The sequence below is a fragment of the Chelmon rostratus genome, chromosome 6 (genome assembly GCF_017976325.1).
Source record: "Chelmon rostratus isolate fCheRos1 chromosome 6, fCheRos1.pri, whole genome shotgun sequence".
NCBI lineage: Eukaryota > Metazoa > Chordata > Actinopteri > Chaetodontiformes > Chaetodontidae > Chelmon > Chelmon rostratus.
The window spans coordinates 13952132-13959913 of NC_055663.1; positions in this window are offsets into that span (position 1 = coordinate 13952132).

Genomic DNA, 7782 nt, shown 5'->3' on the forward strand with positions numbered 1-7782 from the left:
ATCAGTCAACACATTGCATTTCTATGCACATCGATGCAGAGCAGAGAGCAGGGCACACTCCCTGTTGTCTTCTCTCATTTGTCTCAAAGGACACAAGGTGCCTAAAGCCTTAAAAAGCTGGCCAGAGCTGCACAACGATGAAAATGGAGGCCAAGAGTTGGTGGGAACGAGATTTTCCTTTGATGTGTTGCCTTTTAACAACATAACCTGTCACCGTGTCCACGGGCAGATTTGTGCCACTTCAGCTGAGTGCAATTGCTTTAAATCGGCAGCTTTGCTCACAGAGATGGACAGCGTCAGGGTGCTCCTGGCAGCCAAAGGCAGCCTCATGCTGACAGATGCCTCTGTGCAAATGAGTGATATATTCTGATATCCTCCCACCAGAGCCTTCCACGCTTGGATGGTCATATGCATCCGTGCTGCAATACAGTTTTTGCTGTTTCTTCTGAACGAACTGACATTTTTCAGACAAGAAGTCTCGGCCTAAGTATGACCTATAAAACAGCGGGCATTTTATTTCCCATCTGACTTTAGATTGATGGTCACTGTCATTCTTCATGGCAAAAAAAATGATTATCACTATTTAAAGTTTGCTGACGTTAGCAAAGATTAGCCACCATAAGCTGCTGGTCATACCAGACCAAGTGAGGTTGTATTGCTGACTGAGGATTGAATGCATTTAATTGAGTGATGGTGTTTTATTGCTAGTAAATTCAACTTTTATGCTTTGTAAGAGCATGACTGTGTAATTAATTCTGTCAAAAGTTGCATAGAATTGCTTTAAGTAGAAGACAGAACATACTTAAAGTGTCAAAAGTACCTTCAACGTGTTATTATTATGTAGTTGGATCAATATCATGGACACATAAACACTTAAGCAGCATTTATGTGTTACTGCTGGTGGAGCTAGTTTCAACTACTTTATATACTGTTGGGCAGTTTAATCTGGATAATTCATGCTATGAGATGATCATACGTAATATCTTTGCAACTGGAAACTACTGTCATCATATACAAGTAGAAATACCTAAAACTGGTGGTGAGATTAGTACTTTGCTTTCAACGTATGAAATTTATGTTGAAAAAGTCTAACCTATATTATTTTTTCTCAGCGTAATGATCTTATTTCCATTCCTGCATCTTTGAATTTCTGTTTCTCACATAAAACTTTTGAAATAAATCTAAGTGAGAGGCAAACTGCACAAACAACCAGCAAAGCACAAAGCAACACATCCTATCAAAAAGCCCAGGGGCCATATTTTCAAAGTCTCCAAGGCCATCATTATTCAGTAAGGTGGGACCAATTTTTCTTCTGCAGTAACAACCTCGGGGCAAATTAATTCAGAGGGAGATGAACACACTCACACGCACGCAAAATATATGCACGGTTATAAAGTTGCATCATCGGGGCCTCTGCTTTAAAACACCATTCCCGTGTGAATGATTATAAAGGGAAAGCGTTGTCTCGGAGATGCATGAATCATTTATTTCCTGGGCTGTGTTTGGTTTTGGAGGGACTGCTGCTGTGTGACATATGAACCGAAGCGAGAAAGTGCGGCTGACTGGTCGTCGACAAGCCTCTGTGAATACCAGCTGTTACAGATAACCAGATGCCACGTTCGTCCGCCATCGCCGTTTGTTACTGGCTGTCCGTCTGCCCTTCACTCATCCAGTCAGCGCGCGCAAACAGACAAACTGCTACACGTACACCTTTGTTTACCGCACATCAAAGAGGTTAAAAATCTGCATCTGTTGCCATGGCAACCAAGCTGATGTCTTGCCTGCTTCTTCTCAGGCAATCAGGGACCTAGAAAGCAGAGGGTTTTTTCTGGGGAGGGGTTGACAGAGACGGGGATCAAAGTGGAACAAAAGCCGAAAATCTCCCCAGAATGTCTACCTGTGCTGCTGCTACTGAAGGCAAAGCTTTGTGCTCCAGAAACCTGAAGTCAGTGGAGAAACTGTGTTTTCTTTGAACCCCTGTGAGTTACTGTAATGTTGGGAAAGCTTTTGTAGCACCGAGGTGTCCTTTAAGTCTTAAATTTCCTTCCATTTTGCACATTACTGGGGCCGTTTCGTTTTTTCTTGCAAAATTCTCTGCAAAACCAGTTTCTGACTCGATGTGTGTGGGCTCTCTCCGCATTCAACAAGCTGAGGATCAATGATACGAACACAATGCTCCCAAAGAAACTGAGCTCCGCACTTGCTAAAATGCAACTGAAGCACCAGCTTCCCTCCACCTGATGCAGATCACACTCATGCATTACTCACAAGAAAAAAGACATTAACTGTAATGTGAGGATGGGGATGATCGGACATCTCGTGCAATGTCACAACCTTTTGCGGCAAGTGCAGGACCACCAAAAGGAAGGCAGGGACAGAAAAGTAGAACTAAAGGAGGATAATGAATCCTCAACTGTTCTTCTGCAGGGCCTGGACTGTAATTTGCATTTTGATTGGAGTCTTAACCAGGCAAGTGATTGCTCTTATTAGCGCGTGCTTAAGGATGAAATTAACATCTTTAATTTGGCACAGTCTGCGGTTGAGTGAGCCAGGTGACACTGCTGGGAGAAATCAACTTTCACTCCCTCTATTCTTTCTCTTTTTCCCCTTATTGTCAAAGAACACACGCATGTGCCGCCTGCATGAGTGCATGTGCGTGTCTTGAAATTGAAAATAACTCTGTCTGAAAAAAGAGAGCTTTCGAGGGAAGGGTCGTGTTTAAGGTCAGGGATTAGACGGCAGGATGTTTCATGCAGTTCAGCACCAGCGTGTAAAAACGGGGTTAAGAGGTCCCGGGCGTTCTTTAACTATTTCCAGGCACGTTGCTTCCATAATACACTATCTGGGCTTGCTTTGAATCTGTGCCAGTATGGCCTGATGGAAAAAAAACAGCAGATTGATGAATTTAGAGGAAAAGCACTTTTATCAGCTTCAGAGGAAAAGTCATTAAGATACGACCCCGAGCCTGTGATTGGCAGGAAATCCCTGTGGATTTGGCCTATTACTGCTGATGAGGAAGCACAGTAGCCTTCGTACAAGTCCCGACTTTAATAGGGTGGAACAGATTGCTGCGTCCCACTGACTTCTCATTTATCATCACATTGGTTTGTGTGTGTTTTTTTTTAAGCGCGACAGATTTTATTGCCTTTGCTCGCGCCATGGGCATTTGATGCTACAACTGTAGATTATGTCACAACTAATCACCCTCATGCTCAGTCCACTGTGTTAAATCCTACACGTGGCCGAGGAGACAAACACAGGTTATCTGGTAAAGCAATGAAGGCCTTTACTTCAGCAAACCAACACCATTTACTTTCACACTTACTTTACTCTAAGGCATCAACAATTCATCAAAAGCTCATCAAAAACACTGTCTGCACAAAACTTTAACAGGAAATGTAATCATCTCCATAGATGATTCCTTACATAATAGTCGGCTTAAGGTTCAAAGCCAGACCCAAGAGCCCCAACCACTGAGAGCAAACATAAATATCCTATTCCTGGACAGATTTAGATGTATGGGATATCAAGCAGCAGGAAGAGATGATGCTAAACTCCTTTCTTATCTCTCTGGCCTGTATGACAACAGCTTAGATGGAGAAAGAAAGGAAAACTCATTAGACAAATGTCAGAAAAACAACTACACTATAAGCCATCCAAACAACTCAAAGCAAATCTGTTGTAAAAACAAAAGAGGCTTGCCTGATGACTAAATTTAAAATACAATACATTTCATTTCAATTGTAATTTATTTGAGATTACTGGCTCCCTTTTTCTCTTTCACCCCAGTCCCCCGTCTTTAGCTAATTTACATGCCTTCTTCTCTTCTTCTACAATCTACAACCCCGATTCCATAAGAGCTGGGACGCTGTGTAAAACATAAATACATTTTCTAATCCTGTTTCACAAATACTCAAACGGTACAAAGACAATATATTTAATGTTTGACCACATCAGCTCCATTGATTTTTGTAAATATCTGCTTTTTGTGAATTTGATGCAGCAACACGTTTCAAACAAGTTGGGTCAGGAGCAACAAAAGACTGGGAAAGTTGTGGAATGCTCCAAAAACACCTGTTTGGATCATTCCACAGGTAAACAGGTTGATTGGTATCAGGTGATAGTATCATGATTGGGTATGAAAGGAGCATCCTGGAAAGGCTCAGTCCTTCACAAGCGAGGATGGAGCGAGGTTCAGCACTTTATGAACACATGATTGTATGAAGGATGTTACTACATGGGCTCAGGAACACTTTGTAAAACTGTTGTCGCTAAACACAGTTTGTTTGTAAATGACTGAATTCACCTGATATTTTCTAAGAGCAGTTTATCAGAGACAGAGGCAGTCACAAGAAAACACACACACACATGCACACGCACACACACACACACACACACACACACACACACACACACAGATGACACATCCTGTTATTCAGGATGTGTCATCTGAGGATTTGTTCCCTAAAGCATTTTCCTCATTTTCAAAGATAGGAAGTAAACCAGGAATGAAGTAAACGTGTCACTAAAAGCAAGAAGAAGATTTGTAGAATGCTGATGAGCAGATTTTGCTCACAGGCAAAACTCTGTTTACCTGTTGGCTCAGCAGACTAAAGACTATCCAATCATTCAATTATTCTAATGATCTTTGCAGGTCATACAGGGCATTTCCTGTCATTTTAACAACAGCCCAAAACATAACCTCACTTACCATGCCCCCATGAGTCATTGTGGAGAAAGATAGTCGATATTTGAACAGCCAAACAAATAAACATGTAAGCTGACCCCCACCTTTAATGGTCACACTTTCTATTTAGCTTCTCTGTTACCAGATTCCCTGAAGACTCAACCAGTGCACACCTGCCTTTTTCATTTGCTTTGACCAACATACAGTGTCAAACATGCCTTTCCTGAATAAAAAAAGTTCAGAGGAGGGGATGTGTTATGTTTGTGTGTCAGTAAAGATGTTACCAACATGTAAAAAACCCACAGAGATTAATGTAAACGACCACATGACCGTTGTGCACACCATCAGACGGTATCTGTACATAAACACGCTGAATGAGTGCTGAAAGATGACACTTGCTGTCTTTGAACATGATTTTTATAATGGGAATAATTGGCTCCCATGCATTTTGCCGCAATTAAATGGGAGCTAAAAGACTCCTTAAAGGTAAAAATAACTTCCTGAGGTGTCAGACTGTGTGTCTAAACTCAGACATCTGAAGATGTTTGTGTTACTAAACAAGAAAGAAAGAAAGGTTTTACTCATTAGGTCTGCGTCTGTGCACATACATGTGCAGCGCGCACGCGCACACTCACTAATATGATCTCGGTTAACATGACGAGATGATGTTATGTCTCTCCCAACACATAGCATAATTCCCTTTGTGACCAAACATCTTCATTCAATTTAAACATTCTGCTCCTTCCTAAATCTGACTCTCTCTGACGCCATATGGCCAATCACAACGAGCGTTTCTGGAACAGATGGCCAATGGTAATGACCCTTACTCAAAGCGGGGTTAAGCTTAGGAAGACAACTCGGAGATTAGTCTGGTTCTTGCCATTTCGGGTCCTCGAGTAAGAAAGAAATGTAAAGAGGAAAAGGAGGATAGATTAGATAAAGTGAAAATGACTTATCAGCTCATTTCGGTGCAATTCAGCTTCTATTTTCACACAATAGCTTCTCACCTTTATATCAACCAGACATCTGCAGTACATGCCCTATTCAAAATGCATGCATAATGTAATTATGGATCAATTCCAAATAGTCAAAAAATGAGGCTCATTAGAATATTCATTATAAACCTTTAAAAAATCCTGACATCAACATCAAACCAGTGCCGACGCCTTCATGTCGGTAAGTTTTGGCCATGTTTGACCCACAAATTCAGCAGCAAGTCAAGCAGCAACAAGCTTTATTCCATGAGCAAGCAGAAATCTTCTTAGCACGGCCTGATCTGTGGATGTGGCAGAAAGCCTGGAGGAGGATGAGTTCAGTGCCACTTTAGGTTTTTCAAACTTCTTTGAATCTTTAAATATTTTTTTAGAATGTTTTCATAACAATGGTAATGAGTTGATGATGCAGATGAGTTATAAATATTGCTTTTTTCATTTGGCTTATATGAACAAACAAAGTGTTGTTATTAAAAAGAGATGGATACAGTGCAGCTTTGCAGGAGATGCCTGAGAGAGAGAGAGTGCTTCACTGGCAACCAGTTCATTCATGAATAGCAATTTTTTCATTTCCCAGTGGTATTACACAAAAAAGAAATATGCTATAGGAGTGACAAAATAAAAAGTTACTTTTCAAAAGCCCCTCGGTTGACATCTGTTGACATATTAATATCAATATGGTGGGATATTTTAAGGGTTTTTTTTTTCATTTGACACCAGTTCAGCCCTCTGATTACGTGTCATTCCTAAAAGCTTGAGGGAGAGTGGCATTGTGCATGCATCTGGCTGCTAACATGCTGTTTGCCTTGAGATTTTTTTCCCTTCACTTTTTAATTTAGTCAAATATACAAAGCTGGTATTTGCAATCAAGGCCTAAGCACTTGTAGGAAGGGGCTTTAGAGACATAATTAAAAGGCCTGAGTGAGTGAAGGCAGCTTTGGGTACAAAGTGACAGAAAGTAAGAGTCGGATACAAGGTTGTTTTGAACATCAGAGATTGAAAGAGGGTGATAAAAGGACAGAGAGAGGAGGAAAGAGAGGGGATAAAATGTGTCATGCGACGAGACTGGCATGGATTATCTACTGTCGGCTAGAATAAGGCACACAAAGCTCAAAGCTTTCAAGATGTCCAAACACACAGAATGCATGTCAAACAACTATTGTTATCTGACCACATCTTGAAAAATTAGAGCTAAAAATATATACAAAGAGTGCTGTTGGTGATGAAACACAGGTGAATGTATTATTGTAAGGAATTGTAGCGTCATGTTACTGCCACTGAGGCTCAACATGTCAATCATAATCAGTGATGGAGAAGCAAAATATATATTAAGAATATTCTCAAGGTTGAACGCAGCAAACAACTTTAAGTAACAGCAAATGTGGATGACCTGAGACCGCAGAAAAACTACAAACTACAGAATTTCTTTTACCTATAAAAGAATATGTTTGATATTAACTAGACTTCATTCAACAAGGACTCAAAGGGCTCACCAGTGCTGTGACTACTCCGCCTCTATCCCAGTTAAATCACAGGTACGTTTTCTGAGTCACACCTGTAGACCCATTCATTCAAATCAAACTCACTTCAGCGACACACATAATAACATTTCAATGAAGCCAAGAAGCCTGAAAATCAACCCAATTTCAAAACCGTCTGCCGCTAATGTCAGAAAATCAAGTATAAATGTTTTGATAAAAGACATATGAGTGTGGCAGTGGTGCAAACAAATGAGATTTACTCGAGTACTGTTAGTAAGTAATTAATAAATTCCACTACTCTACAACACTACACTACAAATTCAGTGACATACAAACCATATTACCAACAGGTTAAATGTGATTACATCTATCCAGAGTAGGTAGAGTAGCAAAATAAAATCGATTTTGAGGATGGAATAAAAAAAAACAACTGAAGAGCTTTAATCCACTCATTGAACGCAAAGAAACAGGAATTGTTTCCTCAAAAACCAAATTGTTGATATTTTGAAGGTAGGAAGGTGTTTTTCTTTCTTGTGGCGCATTATGCTGTTTGACCGCTGAGTGGCGCTAAAGTCTCCCGTCCGCCAGTGTGGCCACGTGACTTCAGCAAACAGCAGTTTCC